This window comes from Schistocerca cancellata, chromosome 8 (assembly GCF_023864275.1).
Source record: "Schistocerca cancellata isolate TAMUIC-IGC-003103 chromosome 8, iqSchCanc2.1, whole genome shotgun sequence".
NCBI lineage: Eukaryota > Metazoa > Arthropoda > Insecta > Orthoptera > Acrididae > Schistocerca > Schistocerca cancellata.
The window spans coordinates 291,932,061-291,959,532 of record NC_064633.1 but is presented as its reverse complement, the minus strand read 5'-3'; the positions used below and the strand labels follow the sequence as shown (position 1 = coordinate 291,959,532).

The window sequence follows — 27,472 nt, the reverse complement described above, 5'->3', positions numbered from 1 at the left end:
ACTTGTTACTGTTGTATTTCTGGTATGCCAATTTCCTGCTGACGAGAGCATTCTCACAGTCAGTGTCCCACCAGGAGTGGTTGGTATTCTTCTTCAGAGGAATAGGGCTTGTGCTTTTTCTGTGATTTTCTGTGGAAATTTTGTCAGTCGTTTGTATGTTCTTTTTTGCAAACGTCTTTCACTCTAGAGTCAGCGATCTTTTTTGTGTCAAACTTCAGTAGGGGTGTTTTCTTACAGAAAATTCTCTTGGGGGTGCACTTGACTTTGATGCGTGTTAGGTAATGGTCAGAATCAATGTTGGCTCCCCTGCGTACCTGTATGTCACGGATCTCTTTCTGTACTGGGTACGAGAATGCCACGTGGTCAAGTTGGAACACGCCTACCTGATGGACTGGTGAACGCCAAGTTTTCTGTTTTCTGGGGTGTTTTCTGAGGGATGTCGACATGAGCTTGAGGTTGTGCTGCTGGCAAAGTTCTATGAGCCGTGTGTCATTTTTGTTGATGAATTTATGTGCGGGATAATTTCCAACTGTTTTCCTGTGCATTTTTTCTCTGCCGATCTGTGCACTGAAATTGCCCATAAGAAGTTTGATGTCATCCTTGGGGACTTTAGATAATACTTTCTCAAGGGTTGACTAAATCAGCGGACTGTGGGTCTCTCTTGTGGTTATGGTTAGTAGCGGGATGTGTATTGATCAGTGTGTATTTTTTTTGGCTCACTGAACGTGTATGGTCATCAGCCGGTTGTTTACTGGTGTGACTTCTCTGATGGATTCGAGTATGGTAGTATGGACCACGAAGGCCATCCCCAACAGAGGAGCTCTTTGGCATCTCTCCTATCGGTTTTTTTTCTCTTAAAGATGGGGTACTTGCCTTAGTCTGTGGTGTCTTCGTCTGTGATACGTGTCTCTTGCAGTGCGAGGATCAGTACCTTCTGCCTATCGAGTTCTGTCACTATGTTGTGCAGCTTTCCAGGCTGTATGAGGATGTTGATGTTGAAGGTACCTATGTTCGTTGGTGTCTTGCGTCGGAGTTTGCCAGGAAACTCCGACTTTCTCTGTGGTCATGAAAGTCCGGGTCCCCCCAGAATCCGAGTGCCCGGTTGCCGCCTGTCGACAAGTGGTTTTGTTACCACCTGGAGTATTGCTGTTATTACTTACACGAGTCATGATTGCTTATAAGCATTGGTATCTAGTGGTCACCCACTGGGTTTGTTAGAATCAGGGATTGTCAGCTCCTGAAGCATGTATTGCAGACGTACTCACTGAGTGAACAGACGGTGACCATTCGCCGGTGGCTACCACTGCAGACGCGACTTGGATCAGTATTGTGTTAACATTACATTTTGTTAAAGTTTTGAAAATCCCTGTTACTCAGCAACCATATACTACTGTAGTTTCAACATAGGATTATACAGCCAAAGAGTTATGTGCAACTGGTTAGCTGTATAATCCAATGTTGATCACATTTTGTCCTAATTTAGTTCAATTTCCTGTGAAATATGTTAATGTATTCCTGTCAGTAGTGAAACAAAGGACGACTTTGCATTGCTCACACCGTACAAGGGTAACGCCTCTGCAGGCTTCTGCCCGGCATTTTGACATCTTCTTATGAACATGGAAGTCAAGCCTGGGAATAAAGCGAAAAAAAGGAAAGAAGAAAAAAGCACTTCCACTGACATAAACAAAGTCTTCATTGAGTCCTGAGGTATTATATATGAATCCCAAAAGTTTAAATCGTATAAACCCGTTGTAACATTAATTTACAGTTATAGATTAACTGAGGAATGCCTGTAAAACTTTAATAAATTGTTAAAACGAGTAAAAACACTTGTAGTGAGTACAGATTAGCTTCAGCAATTCACGTTCGGTTTTAAAAGCATTGTCATTGACAGGGAGTCACAATACCCCATAACCTCGCTTTTAGCGTCTTTTTAGGGCCACTGTTCGTACGATATGTTAGATAGCCACCTGTGGTGCACTGTTCCCTGTGGATACGTTGAACAGTCTGCTCTGATACACCGATAAATAGGTAACTTCATACACGGTGCGTTCATAGGAACGTTCAAGCACAATAGCACCTTTTTGTCATTGTGTATTATCTCCTTACTCCACTGATTCCATATGACCACTCACTGTCCTGTTTTACGACAGCGGTTGCGGTTCTACAACATCTCATCTCTCCAAACTGACCGGCAGTCTCAATTAAGGGGGTGACACATTAGTGGAACGAATGCAAGAATTCTCCTATCCAAGAAGGAAGTTTACACAGGATAACTGAAGCAAAGAGGTTATGAGATGTAGAAGAAGAAAGCCTTTTTTAATTTAACAACTCTCCCGGCATGATATTGATAAGAAAATGAACATGAAATTGCTGATAGTGTATGTCTGGAGCGAAGCATTGTGTGGAAACGTGAACCACTGGAAAGATTAAACTAGAAATGCGAGCAGAGGTTTCTATTTCCCAACTTAACACCGTCATCAGGTACTGACTTACTACACTACTGGCCATTAAAATTGCTACACCAATAAGAAATGCAGATGATAAACGGGCATTAATTGGACAAATATATTATACTAGAACTGACATGTGATTACATTTTCACGCAAAATTGTTCAAATGTGTCTGAGCACTATGGGACTTAACATCTGAGGTCATCAGTCCCCTAGAACGTAGACCTACTTAAACCTAACTACCCTAAGAACATCACACACATCCATGCCCGAGGCAGGATTCGAACCTGCGACCGTAGCGGTCGCGCGGTTCCATACTGAACGGCCTAGAACCACTTGACCACTCCGGCCAGCCCATTTCCACGAATTTGGGTGCATAGATCCTGAGAAATCAGTACCCAGAACAACCACCTCTGACCGTAATAACGGCCTTGATACGCCTGGGCATTGAGTCAAACAGAGCTTGGATGGCGTGTACAGGTACAGCTGTCCATGCAGCGTCAACACGATACCAAAGTTCATCAAGAGTAGTAACTGGCGTATTGTGACGAGCCAGTTGCTCGGCCACCATTGACCAGGCGTTTCAATTGGTGAGAGATCTGGAGAATGTGCTGGCCAGGGTAGCAGTCGAACATTTTCTGTATCCAGAAAGGCCCGTACAAGACCTGCAACATGGGGTCGAGCATTATCTTGCTGAAATGTAGGGTTTCGCAGGGATCGAATGAAGGGTAGAGCCACGGGTTGTAAATTATCTGAAATGTAACGTATACTGTTCAAAGTGCCGTCAATGCGAACAAGAGGTAAGCGAGACGTGTAACCAATGGCACCCCATACCATCACGCTGGGTGATACGCCAGTATGGCGATGACGAATACACGCTTCCAATGTGCATTCACCACGATGTCGCCTAACACGGATGCGACGATCATGACTCTGTAAATAGAACCTGGATTCATCCGAAAAAATGACGTTTTGTCATTCGTGCACCCAGGGTCGTCGTTGAGTACACCATCGCAGGCGCTCCTGTCTGTGATGCAGCGTCAAGGGTAACCGCAGCCATTGTATCCGAGCTGTTAGTCCATGCTGCTGCAAACCTCGTCGAACTGATCGTGCAGATGGTTGTTGTCTTGCAAACGTCCCCAACTGCTGACTCAGGGATCGAGACGCGGCTGCAGGATCAGTTACAGCCATGCGGATAAGATGCCTGTCATCTCGACTGATAGTGATACGAGGCCGTTGGGATCCAGCACGGCGTTCCGTATTACCCTCCTGAACCCACCGATTCCGTATTCTGCTAACAGTCATTGGATCTCAACCAACGCGAGCAAGAATGTCGCGATACGATAAACCGCTATCGCGATAGGCTACAAGCCGACCTTTATCAAAGACGGAAACATGATGGTACGCATTTCTCCTCTTTACACGAGGCATCACAACAATGTTTCACCAGGCAACATGGTCAACTGCTGTTTGTGTATGAGAAATCTGTTGGAAACTTTCCTCATGTCAGCACGTTGTAGGTGTCGCTACCGGTGCCAACCTTGTGTGAATGCTGTGAAAAGCTAATCATTTGCATATCACAGCACCGAATAAAACCTTCTCGGTTTTCCAGCCGCGTCAATTCAAATAAAATGCTCAAGCTTTCGATGGCCATCTCTGCCATCGTCGTCAGGAGTTCACTGACTTCCGGGGCTGTTACGGTCTCTCGCTTATATAGGCATGATGACATCAGCAGCCAATCAGATCGATCCAATGTGGCGCGCGCGCGTAAGTCGACCCGGGCAGCTCGTGGCAGCACCGGTGACGTCAGGTGGCGCCACGTTTAAAACTGCCGCTCCCGCGTCGCGCATCTGTCTCTGCTTTCTTTCGATGTCCAACGCCAGTCCCCATGCCCTGCTGAGTGTGTATCCCTGGTCTCGGTTGAAATTGTTTCTGTCTAGGCGAATCTCGGCCGCTTCCTTTATAACTGAGTCCCAATATGTAGAAACATGAGCCAGCACTTTTGTACTATCGAACTGTATCTTATGTCCGTTTTGTAGACAATGCTCCGCTATGGCCTACTTGTCACCTTTGTTTCATATGGCGCTTGTGGTCAGTACAACGCTCCGCAACCGTGCGGATTGTCTGTCCAATGTACATGCTGCCACATTCACAAGGTACACCATACACACCGGACACTCGGAGACCAAGGCGCAACATATCTCGTATCTTGGGGGCGGGCCGGAACACTGGTTTTAGCTCATGTTTCTGCAGCAGACGTCCTAACTTACTGCTAATAATCCTGCCAGATGTTTAGCAAGTCTGTAGGTAGGCGAACCGATTGCACTAACAATGGGCCTCAGGGGAACACTTTCCTTGTGTATCTTTGGTAATCCATAAAGCCTGGGAGGTCTGGCGGCACGAGGGGTTAGTTTCTTCACCACTTCATCTGGTAAGCCAGAATCCTTCAATAACTTCCCCGTCTTTCTGACAATGGCCTGTGTGGGATCACTCCGAGGACACATAGATTTCCTCTAAGGTGAGGACATAATGCGTAGTGTGAGACTGCTAGAAAAACTGCGGAGAAAGAGATCACATCTGCTAAGTTCTTTGGCATTTTTATAACGCTGCCGGGACAAGGAGGTAATTCCTCGCTTTGCAGTAGTCAAGCACCGTATTCGAACTGCTGCAGTGGACAGAATTTTGAAGAGGACCAGTCTCGCCACAGTGAGACAGCGGATACGACAGACAAGATACGAGCTTGATCACAACGCCAGGAACCTGCTTGAGTGTCACCTGTCCTTGTCTTCAACATTGTCACGATTCGACTGGGAGTTGGTGGATTTAGCTACGGCAGCTCAACAACATGCAAGTTTATCCAAGGCAACGTCGAGGCAATGTGCCAAGTTCGAGCGACTGGATCACGGAAGAACTGTTGTGAAACCCGATAAGGCCCATAGAACGGTTGTTAATCTTCCCAACCAAGAACTGGACGACGGCTCTATATCAGCGCTGAGTAAAGGCCTCAACTTTTCTCCAGCTCCACGACGTCTGCAAATATTGGATATAATTAGTGGAATAGAGCAGTGCATTAGGAATCTTCCGCACGATGCAACTGAGGACGTCAGTCTAACTAACAGCCATATTCTGGCGAAAACTAAGCAACCAAAATCCAATATAAGCCAGGAGGAACGACGTTGCTTACGGTTATTACGTGAGAATGAAAACTTGGTTGTCTTGCCAGCCGACAAAGGGAATGCTACCTTGGTTCTGAACTCTGCAAACTACCACCTGAAGATGCTGCATTTATTAGAAGACCCCACGTACCGCAAGGTTAGTCGTGATCCCACACAGGCCATTGTCAGAAAGACGTGGAAGTTATTGAAGGATTCTGGCTTACCAGATGAAGTGGTGAAGAAATTAACCCCTCGTGCCGCCAGACCTCCCAGGCTTTATGGATTACTAAAGATACGCAAAGAAAGTGTTCCCCTGAGGCCCATTGTTAGTGCAATCGGTTCGCCTACCTACAGACTTGCTAAACATCTGGCAGGATTATTATCACCAAAATTGGGACATTGCGAACACCATGTTGTCAACTCGCAGAAATTTGTTGAGACACTCAAGAGAATGAAGATAGGCCCAAACGACCTAATGGTTAGCCTGGATGTTGTGTCACTTTTTACGAGGGTGCCAATACAAGTACGCTGGATCTTTTGGCCCAACATTTTCCATCTGGAATCATTAAGTTGTTCCATCAAGTCTTAACGACAACGTACTTTTTGTACTGCGATGACTGACGGCACAGCCATGGGATCACCACTGTCTCCAGCAGTCGCAAATTTCTTCATGGAGCGCTTTGAGGAGCAGGCTCTGCAAACTGCGACATTACGGCCATCTTGCTTTCTACGATACGTTGATGACACATTCCTGATATGGCCTCATGGTGAAGATACACTACAGCAGTTCCTCGATCATATGAATGGTGTTCATCCCAACATTAAATTTACTGTCGAGATGGAGAAGCACGGCAAGCTACCATTCTTGGATGTTTTGGTTGAGCGGAAGCCAGGAGGCCAGCTTGGTCACTCAGTGTATCGGAAACCTACACACACTGATCGGTACTTGAACGCTAATAGTTTCCACCACCCGGTACACAAGAAAGCTGTTCTTAACACGTTGGTTCATAGAGCCAAGATTATCTCTGACGACGACCACCTACAGTCTGAACTGCAGAACTTAAAACGTGTTTTCGGGGAAAATGGATATAGCAAAAAAGACATCGCAAACGCTTTCAAGGGCCGCCGACGAAAGACAGCTGGGGAATCAGAAGAAGAGGGCAAACGGACTGTATTCCTGCCATACTGTGGAACAACTAGCAGTAAGTTAGGACGTTTTCTGCAGAAACATGGGCTAAAACCAGTGTTCCGCTCCGCCCCCAAGATACGAGATATGTTGCGCCCTGTTAAGGACGACATTGCTCTCCGAGTGTCCGGTGTGTATGGTGTACCTTGTGAATGTGGCAGCATGTACATTGGACAGACAATTCGCACGGTTGCGGAGCGTTGTACTGACCACAAGCGCCATATAAAACAAAGGGAGCTTGACAAGTCGGCCATAGCGGAGCATTGTCTAGAAAACGGACATAAGATACAGTTCGATAATACAAAAGTGCTGGCTCATGCTTCTACATATTGGGAATCAGTTATCAAGGAAGCGGCCGAGATTCGCCTAAACAGAAACAACTTCAACCGAGACCAGGGATACACACTCAGCAGGGCATGGGGACTGGCGTTGGACATCTAAAGAAAGCAGAGACAGATGCGCGACGCGGGAGCGGCAGTTTCGAACGTGGCGCCTCCCCCTGGCGCCGCTTGACGTCACCGATGCTGCCACGAGCTGCCCGGGTCGACTTACGCTCGCGCGCCACATTGGATCGATCTGATTGGCTGCTGCTGATGTCATCATGCCTGTATAAGCGAGAGACCGTAACAGCCCCGACCTACCGTCACCTTCGAGAAAGCCCTTATTCCTTCCTGACTGTCCTCGCCCAGCTCTATAATGTCATCCTCTCTACTGGCTTCTCCCCTGACCTGTGGAAGACCTCCTGCGTCCTCTTATTCCTCAAACCCAACAAACCCCCTTCTGCCACCTCTTCCTATCGTCCCATATGCCTCACCACCGTCTTCAGTAAGGTCCTTGAATCCATCCTCTCCCACCGTATCCATCAGTACCTTGCTCAACACCACCTCCTCCCCCTTACCCAGTGTGGCTTCCGACCCTCCTTCTCTGCTGAAGACCAATTCCTCAACCTTGTTCACCTTCTGTCCCTCCAGCTCAACTCCCGTCGCTCCATTTTTGTTTCCCTTGACCTCCAAAATGCCTATGACCGTGTATGGCATCCCGGTCTCCTCTTTAAACTCCAAACCTACGCCCTGCCTATCAATTTTGTCCGTCTGGTCGCTTCCTTCCTCTCGCACCGTGCTTCCTATGTCACCCTCCACAACACCAACTCCCGTATCTTTCATCCCACAGCTGGCGTCCCCCAGGGTTCTGTCCTCTCCCCTCTCCTTTATCTCTTGTATACAGCTGATATGTCCAAGCCACCCCCACCAGTCCACCTTCTCCAATATGCTGATGAACCGCCTTCCTGGCTCTCTATACTACCCTTAAATGGTCTCAACGTACCCTCCAAACCCACCTTAACCAGTTCACCACTTGGTGTAACCAGTGGTTGCTCCGTCTCAACCCCTCCAAAACCCAGGCAATAATCATTGGCCGCACCACTCGCTCCTTTCGCCTCCATGATTTCTACTTCACCCTTTATGGTCATCCCATCCAGCTCACCCCCACCCTGAAATACTTTGGCCTCACCCTCGACCGACACCTCACCTGGACCCCTCATCTCCAGACTGTCCAGCAGAAAGCCCATTCCCGCCTCCGCCTTCTGAAACTCCTGTCTGGCCGGACATGGGGATTGCATCCTTCTACCATCCTCCACACCTACAAATCCCTCATCTGTCCTATCCCCTGTTATGCCAGAGTTGCCTGGATCTCCGCCCTCCACTCGCTTTTACAAGGCCCTCCAAATCCTTGAACGCCATGCACTCCACCTTGCCTTCTGTATCCACCTTCCTTCCCCCACACAGCTCCTGTATGAACTGATCCCCTTCCCCCACCTCCTCCTGTTCCTCCAACATCTCCGCATCCTTTACATTGCCCGCAGGCTTGATCCCCCCCACCCTCTGGTTTCCTCCTTCCTCACCACCCCCCGCCCGTTGCCGCGCCTCTATCGCTGTATCCCTCCGTCTCTCCACCTCCACACCCTCCATCTCCATCAGGGAAATTTCCAACACCTCCCCCTCCCGGATGACGAACTTTGCCGTGACATCTATCCTTCCTTCCAACTATAGCCTGGCCTTGTTCCCCCCCCCCTCCCCAGGGCCCCCTTTTTTCCTCTTCCCTCCTTCTCTCAGAGCGGATTTTCCTCCTTCACCCCCCCTCCCCTGAGACCCTGCACCCCATACTTGCCTGTTTCCTTCCCACATCCCTCCCTACCTGGCCCTCTTCAGCGTGCCCCCCGCTCATCTCCCCCATCTCTTCCCCTCCCTCCCTTCTTCCAGTCTCCCTCATCTCCTTGCGCCTGGCAGATCCTCTGTTTTGATCATCGTCAGTGTGCCACATAAGTGTTGTGTTTAGTGCTGTTTCTCCTGTGCGTCAAGAGGTGTGAGTTTAATTGTGTACTGCCTTGAGGTTCGCTGTTGGTGTTTTTTATGTCCTACGCCATCCGTCGATACCTTTTATGCTCCAGTCATACTGTGCCTTGTGTTCTTTTAATTGTTGCAGTGTGTGGATTTTTGTGTGTGCTACTTTTAAACAGTTTTCACAGTTTTTTATCTCCATTTTACGGTCACCCCGTTTCTCGTTTATTGCCTTCCATGATGTTCCCCTTTCTTATATCTATGTTCACCATATTCTCTCCTTTGTTATTTTTAAATGTCTTCTATTGTTTGTTCGATGTCTTTCGGCTGAAGAGCAGCGCATATGCTGCTGCCAGCCCGCCCCGATGGGGAATTGAAATACAATAAAGAAAACAAAAAAAAACAGCCCCGGCAGTCAGTGAACTCCTGACGACGATGGCGGAGATGGCCATCGAAAGCTCGAGCATTTTATTTGAATTGACGCGGCTGGAAAACCGAGAACGTTTTATTCATGTATGCCGTCGCGAAAGACTCTGAGGACATATGACAGCACCATCTTCCTGTCGGCTAAATTTCGCGTCTGTAGCACGTCATCTTCGTGGTGTAGCAGTTTTAATGGCCATTAGTGTAATTTTGCTGTTTCCAGTCGATTGCTATAGTAATAGGGCATTACGGAACCTGACATGACGCTGTCTAGTGAGTTTGAAAATCAGTTGATAGAGTCCCTCTCTGAATAAATGACAAGACCACATTTATATTATCTACCATTAAGGTAATCCTTTCCCCTTCTCAATTTCAGCTACCGTCGATGAGATCATCCTTCTACCGTTTCTGACATGGCCTTCGAGCCTGTGCATATGGACACTGAAATGGTGAGGCCCTCATAGCTACAGGAAGAGTTAAATTCTTACAGTGTCTTTTGGAATAATGAGTTGGACTTAAACACAAAAGTCAAACTATATAAACTCACTATTTTCCCAGAAATAATATCTCGCAGCTCCTCATGGGTTATTGCCAGTGACTACCAAGTGGAAAACCGTGAAGTACTGCGGGACAAATGTCTACGTTGGATAACAAACGCAGTTATTCATCAGCAAATCAGCGTAAACGCAGTGTATGGAAGATCCAAAAATTAGACGATAAAATATATTCCATACGGGGAACTATGAAACATGTACAACATATGGGAATTACAGCCCTATAAATATCACAAAAGATCAAAGGTCATAGTTCACTAACGGAACGGGTGCAAGAACTAAATATAAGAGAGTAGATTAATACATCAACGAAAGGCCGATTAACTCAAGGAGCCCTATCTCAAGAGTAAAACGATGTTATGCTGATCTTTCGAAGCTATCCGAACGTCAGTGAAGGATGAATCACCGGAAGCAAAGAAGTGTCAACACAAAAAGTCGGAAATTAATGAAGGATTCGCCCTATCAATGGAGGGCAGGTTCTCTATTTTCAACCGAAATGTAGTAAGATGAAGTACTGATATCATGATACACACCCGGAAACTAGTGGAGTAGCGGCAGGCCATCGTCCGGCACTGGAATGTACCATTACCCTTCCTTTCATTCACAACTACAAAAGCAGAATATTAAATTTGGCAAGAACTTGTCACTCTCAAACACATGAAAATGTTACACGGCTGTAACTTTGCAAAAGCAAAAGTAAGGTAACAACAAACCCTACCAGTGCAATCTTGTCGGCCCATTGTAGGTAACGCTCGCTAAAAAGTATGGAACTGATTGCTCCTCCTGTTTCATCTTTCAGCTCCTTGTTACTACGGTCCATTTAATTATGAGAACTCCTCAGTTCACCCGGCCGTGGTGACCGACCGGTTCTAGGCGCTTCAGTCAGGAACCGCGCGACCGCTACGGTCGCAGGTTCGAATCCTGCCTCGGGCATCGATGTGTGTGATGTCCTTAGGTTAGTTAGGTTTAAGTAGTTCTAAGTTCTAAGGGTCTGATGACCTCAGATGTTAAGTCCCATAGTGCTCAGAGCCATTTGAACCATATGAACTCCTCAGTTAGAACAATATCAACTACTACCAGTTTCTTCTTCGTTGCTACAATTACGATTCCAAATGATGGGTGCTCCAATCATCGTATTTTGGGACCGCTTTTCTGACATTCAAGTCACTTTTTCACATCAATAAAGCTCTTCTTTTGAAGAGAGCTTGAATGATCTTGTAGTAGAATTCATTCACTTACACACAGTCCGTTCACACGAGACTGATTTCATTCCTCGTGTATAAGCGAAGCACTTCGAGTGCATCCTCGTGTATAAGCGAACTACTTCGAGTGTATAAGCAAAGAAGTACTTTAATGACAGTTTTACATGCTTGTATGAACTTTCTGAACTTTGCGAACAAGTGGGAGGAGACTACGCTTGGTTGGTTCATTTGGGAGAATGGGACCAAACAGCGACGACATCGATCCCATCGGATTACGGAAGGATGGGGAAGGAAGTTAGCCATGCACTGTCAAAGGAACCATCCCGGAATTTTCCTGAATTAGGGAAATCACGGAAAACCTAAATTAGGATGAGGGGACACGGATTTTAACCGTCGTTCTCCCGAATGCGAGTCCATTGTGCTAATCACTGCACCATCTCACTCGGTGGGAAACTATGTACAACACCTGAAACAGTAATATCACCATCTTAACGTATCTCTACATTTTGTTAATTCAGTCTCGAAATTTTTTGGGTTGAAGTGATAGTACTGTTTTCAGCTAAGTGATCTATTCGGTATTACTCATTGTCGCTCTCTTGATTCACCTCCAAGGTATTCTGTTCTTAGAAAACTGATTCCTCCTTCTTACTTTTAGATAGAAGGATTATTATCAGATGCGAATTTCAGCATAGATACATGTTCCTCTGTACATTTAGTCACTTTGTACACAGTTACAAACATAGATGAAGTTAGGTGCAAAGTTTTATTGTTAACCCTCGATCTCTACGGAAATGGACAATGCTGCGTCTTCCAAATTTCCCCCAGATGGGAGTGTACAGACGGCCACAGATAGAGCGGGAACGAAATAAACACGCCAAGAAGAATTAGGCAAGAGGGACAGAACAAAGACAAGGGAAAAATTAATGAGAATCTGAGCACTAAGGAGAACAGAAATACTCATTCTGAAGGTGTAATAATATTTGAATATTGTGTACAAACTCGATGGTGAGTTTATATTGGTTGCAGTGGTAGTCACTTCGACTCCCTTTGCTTGAAAGAAGAGATGCAGATAGTTTACATCTACATCAAATCTACATGACTACTCTGCAATTCACATTTAAGTGTTTGGGAGAGGGTTCATCGAACCACAATCATACTATCTCTCTACCATTCCACTCACGAACAGCGCGCGAGAAAAACGAACACCTAAACCTTTCTGTTCGATCTCTGATTTCTCTTATTTTATTTTGATGATCATTCCTACCTATGTAGGTTGGGTTCAACAAAATATTTTTGCATTTGGAAGAGAAAGTTAGTGACTGAAATTTCGTAAATAGATCTCGCCGCGACGAAAAACGTCTTTGCTTTAATGACTTCCATCCCAACTCGCGTATCATATCTGCCACACTCTCTCCCCTATTACGCGATAATACAAAACGAGCTGCCCTTTTTTGCAGCCTTTCGATGTGCTCCGTCAATCCCACCTGGTAAGGATCCCACACCGTTCAGCAATATTCTAACAGAGGACGAACGAGTGTAGTGTAAGCTGTCTCCTTAGTGGACTTGCATCTTCTAAGTGTCCTGCCAATGAAACGCAAGCTTTTGCTCGCCTTCCCCACAACATTATCTATGTGGTCTTTCCAACTGAAGTTGTTCGTAATTTTAACACCCAGGTACTTAGTTGAATTGACAGCCTTGAGAATTGTACTATTTATCGAGTAAACGAATTCCAACGGATTTCTTTTGGAACTCATGAGGATCACCTCACACTTTTCGTTATTTAGCGTCAACTGCCACCTGCCACACCATACAGCAATCTTTTCTAAATCGCTTTGCAACTGATACTGGTCTTCGGATGACCTTACTAGACGGTAAATTACAGCATCATCTGCGAACAACCTAAGAGAACTGCTCAGATTGTCACCCAGGTCATTTATATAGATCAGGAACAGCAGAGGTCCCAGGACGCTTCCCTAGGGAACACCTGATATCACTTTAGGTTTAATCGATGATTTGCCGTCTACTACTACGAACTGCGACCTTCCTGACAGGAAATCACGAATCCAGTCGCACAGCTGAGACGATACCCCGTAGACCGGCAGCTTGATTAGAAGTCGCTTGTGAGGAACTGTGTCAAAAGCTTCCCGGAAATATAGAAATACGGAATCAACTTGAGATCCCCTGTCGATAGCGGCCATTACTTCGTGCGAATAAAGAGCTAGCTGCGTTGCACAAGAACGATGTTTTCTGAAACCATGCTGACTACGTATTAATAGATCGTTCCCTTCGAGGTGATTCATAATGTTTGAATACAGTATATGCTCCAAAACCCTACTGCAAACCTACGTCAATGATGTTGGTCTGTAGTTCGATGGATTACTCCTACTAGCCTTCTTAAACACTGGTGCGACCTGCGCAATTTTCCAATCTGTAGGTACAGATCTATCGATGAGCGAGCGGTTGTATATGATTGGTAAGTAGGGAGCTATTGTATCAGCGTAATCTGAAAGGAACCTAATCGGTATACAATCTGGACCTGAAGACTTGCCCGTATCAAGCGATTTGAGTTGCTTCGCAACCCCTAAGGTATCTACTTCTACAGCTAGCAGCTGTTCGTGTTTCAAATTCCGGAATATTCCATTCGTCTTCCCAGGTGAAGGAATTTCGGAAAACTGCGTTCAATAACTTCGCTTTAGTCACAGTCGTCGGTAACAGTTCCATCGGCACTGCGCAGCGAAGGTATTGACTGCATTTTGCCGCTTGTGTACTTTACATACGACCAGAATTTCTTCGGATTTTCTACCAAATTTCGAGACAATGTTTTGTTGTGGAACCTATTAAAGGCATCTCGCATTCAAGTCCGTGCCAAATTTCGCGCGTCTGTAATTTTAGCCAATCTTCGGGATTTCGCGTTCTTCTGAACTTCGCATGATTTTTCCGTTGCCTCTGCAACAGCGTTCGGATCTGTTTTGTGTACCATGCGGGATCAGTTCCATCACTTAGCAATTTATGAGGTATGAATCTCTCAATTGCTGTTGCAGAAACATTTTGAGTGTAATCAGTGCCACTATGGTGTTGTGAGGGCTTGAGAGATAGTTTATGGTAATCCGTCCATCGAAAGACACATACAAAGTTCAGCTGGTTGTCGGATGTTATTTTGCCGCATCAACACCGACAAAACAAATATGGCAAGAAATGCACTTTTAATTTTTATAACTACTTTATGCCGTCTATGGTGTGGAAGTCATGCCAAGATTACCACAGTGATTTCAACATCCTCATATAATTGAAAAAAAGTGAAACGAGGGAAGCTACTCAGATTCAATGAAATAACACTGTCTCGTAATGGCTACAACGAAAGCGCGGAATTTCTTTACCATTTATTTCCACGTGCGCCCAAAGCAGTGGAACATAAAGTGTGCTACATGCTGTGTTGATGGCGACATAACTTTATTACCATATTGTGATTATGGAAAATGGATATACAGAGAAACAGATTCGTCGGGCTATGGAATTTGGACCATCTCCGGAGGCGTACGAAGAGGAACATAGGTCTGTGGCCTTTCTTCCTTATGCTGGAGGCTTATCGTTTAAGATTGGACGAATTTTAAGGAATTTTAACATTAAGAGTGTGTTTCGTCCACCTTCTAAGATTAGGGCTCTCCTCGGCTCTGTGAAGGATGATTTGGGACTTAGGAAACGCGGAGTGTATAAAATCCCGTGTCAATGTGGGAAAGCTTACGTTGGCCGTTCTATTCGCACAGTGCATGACAGGTGTGTGGAACATCGCCGTCACACGAGGCTACAACAGCCGGAAAAATCGGCCGTAGCAGAACACTGCCTAAATGAGGGACACAAAATGAAATTTGAGGAAACTGTTGTGATTGCCAACATTTCCGGATTTTGGGATAGTGTCTATAAAGAGGCGATTGAAATTAGGTTAGCTGATAATTTAATCAACAGAGACAATGGGTTTCCTCTTAGCAAAACGTGGAATCCCGTATTATCTCGCATCAAAACTGAACGTTCTTCGGTTCGGCATGGATTGCGATATATCGCTGCCAGCAATGTTTCACCAAGGGCGGCGCCACCTCCCTGTTTTGAAAGGTAGAAACCGTGATGGGCGGCGCATGCTCCGTGTACTGAACGGTGGCCTATATAGGACGTTGAATTGCAATCTTGCGTCAGTTCTCAGCGGGACTCATCAGCAGAAGCAGCATTCCTGAAGATGGCGAACAGTTGGATCGCCGAAATATCGAGTCAAGTTGATTTTAGGATCCGGCAGCAAACCCGAAAAGATTTTCAAGATTTATTACCATATTTTCGGGAAAAATTTAATGGGGATTTTCAGTCCATAAAAAAAAAACACACACACACACATATGTATATAGGCCTATATTCATGAATCACCCTGTATATACAGGGTGTCCCAGCTATCTTGTCCACCCAAAATACACTCCTGGAAATTGAAATAAGAACACCGTGAATTCATTGTCCCAGGAAGGGGAAACTTTATTGACACATTCCTGGGGTCAGATACATCACATGATCACACTGACAGAACCACAGGCACATAGACACAGGCAACAGAGCATGCACAATGTCGGCACTAGTACAGTGTATATCCACCTTTCGCAGCAATGCAGGCTGCTATTCTCCCATGGAGACGATCGTAAAGATGCTGGATGTAGTCCTGTGGAACGGCTTGCCATGCCATTTCCACCTGGCGCCTCAGTTGGACCAGCGTTCGTGCTGGACGTGCAGACCGCGTGAGACGACGCTTCATCCAGTCCCAAACATGCTCAATGGGGGACAGATCCGGAGATCTTGCTGGCCAGGGTAGTTGACTTACACCTTCTAGAGCACGTTGGGTGGCACGGGATACATGCGGACGTGCATTGTCCTGTTGGAACAGCAAGTTCCCTTGCCGGTCTAGGAATGGTAGAACGATGGGTTCGATGACGGTTTGGATGTACCGTGCACTATTCAGTGTCCCCTCGACGATCACCAGTGGTGTACGGCCAGTGTAGGAGATCGCTCCCCACACCATGATGCCGGGTGTTGGCCCTGTGTGCCTCGGTCGTATGCAGTCCTGATTGTGACGCTCACCTGCACGGCGCCAAACACGCATACGACCATCATTGGCACCAAGGCAGAAGTGACTCTCATCGCTGAAGACGACACGTCTCCATTCGTCCCTCCATTCACGCCTGTCACGACACCACTGGAGGCGGGCTGCACGATGTTGGGGCGTGAGCGGAAGACGGCCTAACGGTGTGCGGGACCGTAGCCCAGCTTCATGGAGACGGTTGCGAATGGTCCTCGCCGATACCCCAGGAGCAACAGTGTTCCTAATTTGCTGGGAAGTGGCGGTGCGGTCCCCTACGGCACTGCGTAGGATCCTACGGTCTTGGCGTGCATCCGTGCGTCGCTGCGGTCCGGTCCCAGGTCGACGGGCACGTGCACCTTCCGCCGACCACTGGCGACAACATCGATGTACTGTGGAGACCTCACGCCCCACGTGTTGAGCAATTCGGCGGTACGTCCACCCGGCCTCCCGCATGCCCACTATACGCACTCGCTCAAAGTCCGTCAACTGCACATACGGTTCACGTCCACGCTGTCACGGCATGCTACCAGTGTTAAAGACTGCGATGGAGCTCCGTATGCCACGGCAAACAGGCTGACACTGACGGCGACGGTGCACAAATGCTGCGCAGCTAGCGCCATTCGACGGCCAACACCGCGGTTCCTGGTGTGTCCGCTGTGCCGTGCGTGTGATCATTGCTTGTACAGCCCTCTCGCAGTGTCCGGAGCAAGTATGGTGGGTCTGACACACCGGTGTCAATGTGTTCTTTTTTCCATTTCCAGGAGTGTATGTCTGGAACAATAACAGCTATTGAAAAACGACTTTCACAGGTATCAATGTAGGGCTGGGGCCCATGAACGTACATATTTGGAAACATTCTAAAACGAAAGCATATGTGTTTTTTAACACAAACTTATGTTTTTTTTAAATAGACCTCCTATATTTTGTCTTCAGCAATCCATAGCATGACAAAGAACATACACAATAGCGTTGATTGCATCACAATATTCCCATTACATCCCGAGATATTAAGACGCGAAGTTGACGCTTGAAACACCCGACATGCGCTGTTAGCGCACGTCCTGAGGCTCAGGCGTGAAACCCATGCTGCCCGTAATCGCGATGTGATTGACATGTGTAATCACACTTCCATACTTAACAAGAGGTCCGAAACGAATAATACGGTCTGCTGCCATCCTACATTAACGTCGTACATTCCAGCAGGTATTTATCGCATAGGCTAGGGGTTTTGTAATATATCTGTGTACCGCAACGTTAGTCACAAAGTCAACTTCGCTTATCGTTAATCCGTTACTAGAAAGGTAATGCCGTTCAACGTTAAAACTTTACTTTACTGTAGATCTAGCGCAAGTGACAGTTAATCATTCACTCGTAATAGTAAAATTCATGTTGATGGTTTTAGTGAAACGAGCAAGTGGACTAAATGTTTTACCGTTGTTTAGGTAAAAATGTTTTGAGTTGGGAAGTTCAGGTAGGACATAGACGATGAATGTAAACATGTTTAAAATTAGTTTTATTATCACATAATTATCAATTTTATGTTTATCTAATACGTTAAATGACAAATTGTTGCAAACAAATGTTTCTTAACATCACTGGGTAAAATGGCCCTTTGTAGAAACTTCCACTGTGATACCATCACTACATACTAAACATAGCGTTCACATCTCATGCTCAAGGTGATGCCCATTGGCTTGCATACATAGGGTCACTCTGCGGATGAAGGATGCCCTACTTCGTGCTACTGTTTCCTCTTTGATGGCTGTACAAGCATCAATAATGTGTTGCTTCATGTCCTCTGGTGTTGTTGGTTCATGTTGGTAAACAGCATCCTTCACTGCTCCACAAAGAATATAATCCAGCGGTGTAAGGTCCGGCGATCGGGCAGGCCACCTAACTGGGCCACCTCGTCCAATCCACCTACCAGGAAACTTACGGTTCACAAGTCGTCATGCTCGTAAGGCGTTATGTGCAGGGCATCCGTCATGCTGATACCACATGACCATTCTCCGGTTCAGAGGTACGGTATCCAAGAGAACAGAAAGATTGTGTCGTATAAATCTGGAGTAGTGTCTGCCATTTATAAAGAAAGGTCCGATAATGGTATCTCCAATAATCCCACACCAAACATTAACTTTCCACGGACGTTGATGCTCTACCTGACGGAGCCATTTTGGATTGTCTGCGGACCAATAATTCATATTCCTCATATTGACAATTCCTTTGTTGGAGAATGATGCCTCGTCGGTAAAGAGAACATCTGCAAAAAAAATTGGATTAGTCAGAAGTTTTTGCTGAGCCCACCGACAAAATGTTACCCTATTGCGGAAGTCATTTCCATGAAGATCCTGGTGAAAATGAACATGGTAAGGATGAAATTTATGATGTTTAAGAATACGCTGTGCACTTGATTTCGAAACACCAACTTCACGTTCAATTTGACGTGTGCTGATTTGAGGATTCACAGCTATGGTAGCGAGCACAGCAACTTCAGCACGTTCATCTGTGCGTGTTATAGGATAATGTCTAGGACTTGGATTTAAGCTTCCCGTTTCACGTAGATGAGATGTGAGACGACCAAACATCCGGAGCGAAGGCGATGGCTTGTCAGGGAATCGTCTTCTGTACAGTCGTTCTGCCTGAACAGCATTTTGTCCATCTACAACAGGGTACAGTACAGGTATGTAGAGTAGGGTAGAAAACAGACATATTAACTTAATAATCATACTGTTCGCTAACAGTACTATCGACAAACAAGCAATCTCGTAACGTATTTCCCGTCAACGTACATTCTCCATAGATCAGCAGCATTTCTACCATATCTTCATATCTGTACATTATACTGTACAGTATAAGTTCCACAACACAACGTTTATTCACAATGTGTACTACCTCCGTGCCGTCACTAGATTACTTTGATGCACGACTACACTGGCAAGCGGTGTACTGCACGCCAAAGGAACAAAAAATGGGATGCTTGGAGGGTGGTGGAGTACAAGAGTTTGCATGGGTCGCAAATCATAAACAAGGTGAAGTGTAACTGTGGCAGTAGTGGGAACTACGTTGGACACTTGAATAGGTAGAGTCAGGCCCTGCGCGACAGGCACAGTGGATCATATAACGCATTAGATAAACCTTATTTTGGGTGTGCAGGATAAATAAGACAACCTGACGGGTGTACACCGATCGGTACTGGTTCATATTGTGTACGTAGATACGTAAAACGTGCAAGAGGGAAACCATTATGTGTTTATGAGAGTTGAAGGCAGCAGACCGTATTATTCGTTTCGGACCTCGTGATAAGTATGGAGGTGTGATTACACATGTCAATCACATCGCGATTACGGGCAGCATGGGGTTCACGCCTGAGCCTCAGGACGTGCGCTAGCAGCGCATGTCGGGTGTTTCAAGCGTCAGCTTCGCGTCTCAATATCTCGGGATGTAATGGGAATATTGCGATGCAATCAACGCCATTGTGTATGTGCTTTGTCATGCTATGGATTGCTGAAGAAAAAATATAGGAGGTCCATTTAAAAAAACATGTGTTAAAAAACACATATGCTTTCGTTTTAGAATGTTTCCAAATATGTACATTCATGGACCCCAGCCCTACATTGATACCGGTAAAAGTCCAATAGCTGTTATTGTTCCAGAGATATTTTGGGTGGACAAGGTAGCTGGGACACTCTGTATATATATACAAGGTGATTTACGAAGATATGCAAATATTTTAATATTTTATTCTACAACTAAAACTAAAGAAAAAAGTCCATATAAACATAGGTCCACGAGTGTTTAGTTACGGAGTTATGGCTAATAAAAGATTTAGCAACTTCGCTAATATGAAGCCAACGCAAAACTGTACGAGGTTAAAGTAAAGCACCATTTCCAGTGAATCTAATAACACATGTCCCAGACGTGTATCTACAGTAGCTTTCCAGAACATCCAAAGAAGCAAAGATATTATACAAGTAAATTCATACACGTGTAGCTAAATGCATTGAACTCGGTGGAGATATTTTTGAACATTTACTATAAATGTATTGTGAAGTTGTATTTACACTGCACAACTTCCTTAAGACTGAGCTTTATTTTATTCCGGTTTAATATGACTTCATGTGTGCTACGGTATTAATAAAAGCAGATTATCTGACATATTCATACAGTTTCAGTTAACGTTACTACCATCATTTTTCCAAAATTAAATTCTCGACAACTTCTGTTGAAAACTTTGTGCAATTGTTTGGGATTTAAAAAACGAATTGGGCTAAGTAGTTAATAAATTAAAAATTTTACAAAATTACATCTTTGCTTCTCTGGATGGTCTAGAAAACTAGTGCAGATACACGTCTGGGACGTGTTTTATTAGATTCACCAGACCAATAACAACAAAATAAATGGAAATCGTGCTTTACTTTAACCTCGTACAGTTTTGCGATGGCTTCATATTAGCGTAGTTGCTAAATTTCAGGCAAAATCTTAATCTATCTTAAAAATAGCATTTTTGATGCGTTAAATATTTTTACCGTCATTGGGTAGTTCTTACTGAGGGTATACGTTTTATGTATCCCCAGATGTAGGAGACATGGGGTAAAGGTTAAATTTCTTTAATGGAACCATGTACATTTTATTCAAGAATATACTCACCCTCTACAAGATCTATTCAAAAATGTACCTCACTGTACCACTTTATCCACGAAACTTGTAACTATGGAACTGATAAATGGTTATTAAATAGTACATAACTTCTCTAATGTAAATATAATTTCAGTGCACTACATTAACTAAATCATTTAAGATTTTCAAGTACGTTTGAACATTTTACAAATTACCAGTAAACTTTGAATGCAACAATAATGCATTGCACAGAAATTGCATCTTGTTATTTGTACAGTACCGTATTACAGCACTTATGACAATGCAGAAGTAACACTGCCCTTTGCAGTAACTTTTACTGTGATACTACCACTACATGAAAAACAGAGCGCTTACTTCACATGCTCAAAATGGCGACCATTGGCATTCATACATAGGGTCACTCTGTGGATGAAGGACGTCCTACATTGTGCTAGTACTTCCTCTGTGATTGCTGTACAAGCATCAGTAATGCGTTGCTGCATGTCACCTGGTGTTGCTGTAACATTTTGGTAGACAGCATCCTTGACTACTCCCCAAAGAAAACAAAAATCCGGCAGTGTCAGATCCGAACATGGGGCAGGCTAGCTAACTAGCACACCACGTCAAACCTACCTACCAAGGTATTTATGGTCCAGAATACATCGTGTTCGTAAGGCATTATGTGCAGGTCATACATCATGCTGATACCACATGACCATCCTCTGATTCAGAGGTACGACGACCAAGAGAGAAGGAAGAGTGTGTCTTAAAAATTGGTCATATTGCCTGCTATTTACAAAGAAAGATCCGATAATGGTACTTCTAATAATTCCGTACCAAACATTAACGTTCCTTGGACGCCGATGCTCTACCTGTGGAGCCATCGTGTGTTGTTGATAGGAAATAATGCGTATTTCTCATACTGACAATTCATTTGTTGGAGAATGGCATTTCGTGTGTAAAAAGAACGTCTGAGAAGAAATTGGGATGAGTCAGAAATTATTGTTGAGTCCACTGACCAAATGGAACCCAATTACTGAAGTTCATGAGGTTCTTGCTGTAGATGAACATGATAAAGATGGAATTTAAGACGTTGCAGGACGCGATGTGCACTTGTTTTCGAGAGACCAACTTCATGTTGAATTCATCGTGTGCTGTTTTGAGGATTCACAGTTACGGCAGCGAGCACAAAGACTTCAGCAGTTTCGTCTGTTCGTATTTTACGACGATTTCGAGGTCTTGCGCGTAAACTTTTCTTTTCATGTAGATGCGAAATGAGACGACCAAACGTCGAGAGAGGAAGCGATGGCTTGTCAGGGAATCGTCTGCTGTACGGTAGTTGTGCCTGAACAGAATTACACAGTAGCTATGTGCAGCAGAGGACAAGACAGACATAGTAACGTAATAATCATAATATTTTCTAACAGTACTGAACATAAAAATACAAGTAAGTGAGTTATTTCCAGTCTACGTACTTTCTCCGTATTTCAGCAGCATTTCTACCTTATCGTCATGCGTGTACATCATATACCATAACAAAACTTGTATTCAGTGTGTAATACCGCCATACAGTTACTAATTTACTCTTCCACTCGACTGCAGCGCACTGTAGGCTAAAGCAATAACAAATGAAGTGCGTGGGTGAAGGGGGGGTGGTGGGTGGGGTGGAAGGAGTACTTGTGTTTACAGGAGTCAGATATCATAAACAAAGCCCACATCTCTGTTACAACACTATATTGAATACGTAACGTGTACACTCAAGGCCGTAAGGAAATCGGTTTCTTCACAACCTGTGTATCCTTTATCTACGTTTCATTGACGAAAATGGTAAAATGTGATACCTTTCTGGGTAGCTCTGGAGGGGATAAGTGAGTTCTTGAATAAATTGTACATGATTCCATTTGAAAAATTTAACCTTTACCCTGAATCCCCAACATCTGTGGGTATACATAAAACGTATACCCTCAGGAAGAAAAACCCAATGATGTTAAAAAACATTGGCTTAAACACTATTTCACTTAACGCACAAGAAAAAAGTTATTTTGTTGAGCAAGATAAATGTGTGTGTAAATATATAAACTTCAGGAAGACATAACAGTAGACATTTTAAATGGGTTATACGCAATAATGATACAATATAGGCCAAAGTATGGTAAAAATTTTCGGAAGCGTTAGACTATCTGAGAACACAGCCTAGATAACGAGCAAGAACATGTCACACGGAATACGTAAATTTTGGCAACAAGAGAAACATGAAAGCCATATGGGATCACAAAAAAGTAGTATAGAGTGATCAAAACGTCGAGCATGCCAGAAAAGACTTTTTTTTTTGGTCATCAATCTTCTGACTGGTTTGATGCGGCCCGCCACGAATTCCTTTCCTGTGCTAACCTCTTCATCTCAGAGTAGCACTTGCAACCTACGTCCTCAATTATTTGCTTGACGTATTCCAATCTCTGTCTTCCTCTACAGTTTTTGCCCTCTACAGCTCCCTCTAGTACCATGGAAGTCATTCCCTCATGTCTTAGCAGATGTCCTATCATCCTGTTCCTTCTCCTTATCAGTGTTTTCCACATATTCCTTTCCTCTTCGATTCTGCGTAGACCCTCCTCATTCCTTACCTTATCAGTCCACCTAATTTTCAACATTCGTCGATAACACCACATCTCAAATGCTCCGATTCTCTTCTATTCCTGTTTTCCCACAATCCATGTTTCACTACCATACAATGCCGTACTCCAGACGTACATCCTCAGAAATTTCTTCCTCAAATTAAGGCCGGTATTTGATATTAGTAGATTTCTCTTGGCCAGAAATGCCTTTTTTGCCATAGCGAGTCTGCTTTTGATGTCCTCCTTGCTCCGTCCGTCATTGGTTATTTTACTGCCTAGGTAGCAGAATTCCTTAACTTCATTGACTTCGTGACCATCAATCCTGATGTTAAGTTTCTCGCTGTTCTCATTTCTACTACTTCTCATTACCTTCGTCTTTCTCCGATTTACTCTCAAACCATACTGTGTACTCATTAGACTGTTTATTCCGTTCTGCAGATCATTTAAAACTTCTTCACTTTCACTCAGGATAGCAATGCCATCAGCGAATCGTATCATTGATATCCTTTCACCTTGTATTTTAACTCCACTGCTGAACCTTTCTTTTATTTCCATCATTGCTTCCTCGATGTACAGATTGAAGAGTAGGGGTGAAAGGCTACAGACTTGTCTGACACCCTTCTTAATACGAGCACGTCGTTCTTGATCGTCCACTCTTATTATTCCCCCTTGGTTGTTGTACATATTGTATATGACCCGTCTCTCCCTATAGCTTACCCCTACTTTTTTCAGAATCTCGAACAGCTTGCACCATTTTATATTGTCGAACGCTTTTTCCAGGTCGACAAATCCTATGAAAGTGTTTTGATTTTTCTTTAGCCTTGCTTCCATTATTAGCCGTAACGTCAGAATTGCCTCTCTCGTCCCTTTACTTTTCCTAAAGCCAAACTGATCGTCACCTAGCGCATTCTCAATTTTCTTTTCCATTCTTCTGTATATTATTCTTGTAAGCAGCTTCGATGCATGAGCTGTTAAGGTGATTGTGCGATAATTCTCGCACTTGTCAGCTCTTGCCGTCTTCGGAATTGTGTGGATGATGCTTTTCCGAAAGTCAGATGGTATATCGCCAGACTCATATATTCTACACACCAACGTGAATAGTCGTTTTGTTGCCACTTCCCCCAACGATTTTAGAAATTCTGATGGAATGTTATCTATCCCTTCTGCCTTATTTGACCGTAAGTCTCCAAAGCTCTTTTAAATTCCGATTCTAATACTGGATCCCCCATCTCTTCTAAATCGACTCCTGTTTCTTCTTGTATCATATCAGACAAATCTTCACCCTCATAGAGGCTATCAATGTATTCTTTCCACCTATCTGCTCTCTCCTCTGCATTTAACAGTGGAATTCCCGTTGCACTCTTAATGTTACCACCATTGCTTTTAATGTCACAACAGGTTGTTTTGACTCTCCTGTATGCTGCGTCTGTCCTTCCGACAATCATATCTTTTTCGATGTCTTCACATTTTTCCTGCAGCCATTTCGTCTTAGCTTCCCTGCACTTCCTATTTATTTCATTCCTCAGCGACTTGTATTTCTATATTCCTGATTTTCCTGGAATATGTTTGTACTTCCTCCTTTCATCAATCAACTGAAGTATCTCTTCTGTTACCCATGGTTTCTTCGCAGCTACCTTCATTGTACCTATGTTTTCCTTCCCAACTTCTGTGATGGCCCTTTTTAGAGATGTCCATTCCTCTTCAACTGTACTGCCTACTGCGCTATTCCTTATTGCTGTATCTATAGCGTTAGAGAACTTCAAACGTATCTCGTCATTCCGTAGTACTTCCGTATCCCACTTCTTTGCGTATTGATTCTTCCTGACTAATGTCTTGAACTTCAGCCTACTCTTCATCACTACTATATTGTGATCTGAGTCTATATCTGCTCCTGGGTACGCCTTACAATCCAGTATCTGATTTCGGAATCTCTGTCTGACCATGATGTAATCTAATTGAAATCTTCCCGTATCTCCCGGCCTTTTCCAAGTATACCTCCTCCTCTTGTGATTCTTGAACAGGGTATTCGCTATTACTAGCTGCAACTTGTTACAGAACTCAATTAGTCTTTCTCCTCTTTCATTCCTTGTCCCAAGCCCATATTCTCCTGTAACCTTTTCTTCTACTCCTTCCCCTACAACTGCATTCCAGTCGCCCATGACTATTAGATTTTCGTCCCCCTTTACATACTGCATTACCCTTTCAATATCCTCATACACTTTCTCTATCTGTTCATTTTCAGCTTGCGACGTCGGCATGTATACCTGAACTATCGTTGTCGGTGTTGGTCTGCTGTCGATTCTGATTAGAACTACCCGGTCACTGAACTGTTCACAGTAACACACCCTCTGCCCTACCTTCCTATTCATAACGAATCCTACACCTGTTATACCATTTTCTGCTGCTGTTGATATTACCCGATACTCATCTGACCAGAAATCCTTGTCTTCCTTCCACTTCACTGACCCCTACTATATCGAGATTGAGCCTTTGCATTTCCGTTTTCAGCTTTTCTAGTTTCCCTACCACGTTCAAGCTTCTGACATTCCACGCCCCGACTCGTAGAACGTTATCCTTTCGTTGATTATTCAATCTTTTTCTCATGGTAACCTCCCCCTTGGCAGTCCCCTCCCGGATATCCGAATGGGGGACTATTCCGGAATCTTTTGCCAATGGAGATATCATCATGACACTTCTTCAATTACAGGCCACATGTCCTGTGGATACACGTTACGTGTCTTTAATGCAGTGGTTTACATTGCCTTCTGCATCCTCATGTCGTTGACCATTGCTGATTCTTCCGCCTTTAGGGGCAATTTCCCACCCCTAGGACAAGAGAGTGCCCTGAACCTCTATCAGCTCCTCCGTCCTCTTTGACAAGGCCGTTGACAGAATGAGGCTGACTTCTTATGCCGGAAGTCTTCGGCCGCCAATGCTGATTATTTATCAAAATTTAGGCAGTGGCGGGGATCGAACCCGTGACCGAAGACGTTTTGATAATGAATCAAAGACGCTACCCCTAGAGCACGGGTTCGCACCCAAGAAAAGACTAAGCATATATTAATATTGATGTTGATCATGTTAATCTCTCTTTTAAGGTTAACAATTAGATCCACTAGGGTGTACAACCAGTTTATATCGACACCTCCTTGAAGGCAACCCCACAGAAAGTAACGTGGAGAGGTTAAGTGTGGAGAACAAGGGGCACATAACCCTTGAGAGATGATTCGATGACCAACATATTCGCTTAAGTGGGACCGACCTGCTCAGTAACTTTTATGTCCCTCATGAAGCTAAATAAGCTGTGTAATGATGTCTTGCTACACAGCACTGTCTGTTGTACTTTAAAAGAAAATAAGATTTCCTATTTAACGAGGTGACATGGTAAACCAAATGCCAATTTTATGAGAGTGAGCAGCAATGACAAAATACAAGCGACTCCACGCAACTATAGCATATAAGTAGACCCGGAATAAGGGCGTTGTAACCGTGGTCGAAAAGTTGCTTCCACCAGTATAGGTTTTTACTTTATGACGCGGTATGAAACTCAGAAAATTTTCTTGTTCCTTTAATCATTGTTGAATATTTCATCACTTTGTCGTCTGTATATTTCCCACGAAACGTGCCTGCAGCACGCATAAGAACGACATGCAAAGTACTGTTTAAAAAATTAAAACTGTTTGCACTTCGGAAAACTACATAGAACTGCACAATACAACAGACGCCATGTGAACTGTACACATTTTAATGGCGTCTTTGTCTGTCTTCTGTAATACACGTGGTGCTGTCTCGCGATCGTTGACTGAACGAATGCAATGTAACTG

The 27,472-nt window shown here is 44.4% G+C and overlaps 1 protein-coding gene across 1 annotated transcript in view; it reads right to left on the bottom strand.

Moving 5' to 3' along the window:
- LOC126095135 (guanylate cyclase soluble subunit beta-1) overlaps positions 1-27,472 on the bottom strand; it is a 237,714-nt gene that overhangs the window by 80,097 nt on the left and 130,145 nt on the right. The gene's annotated exons all lie outside the window — the stretch shown is intronic.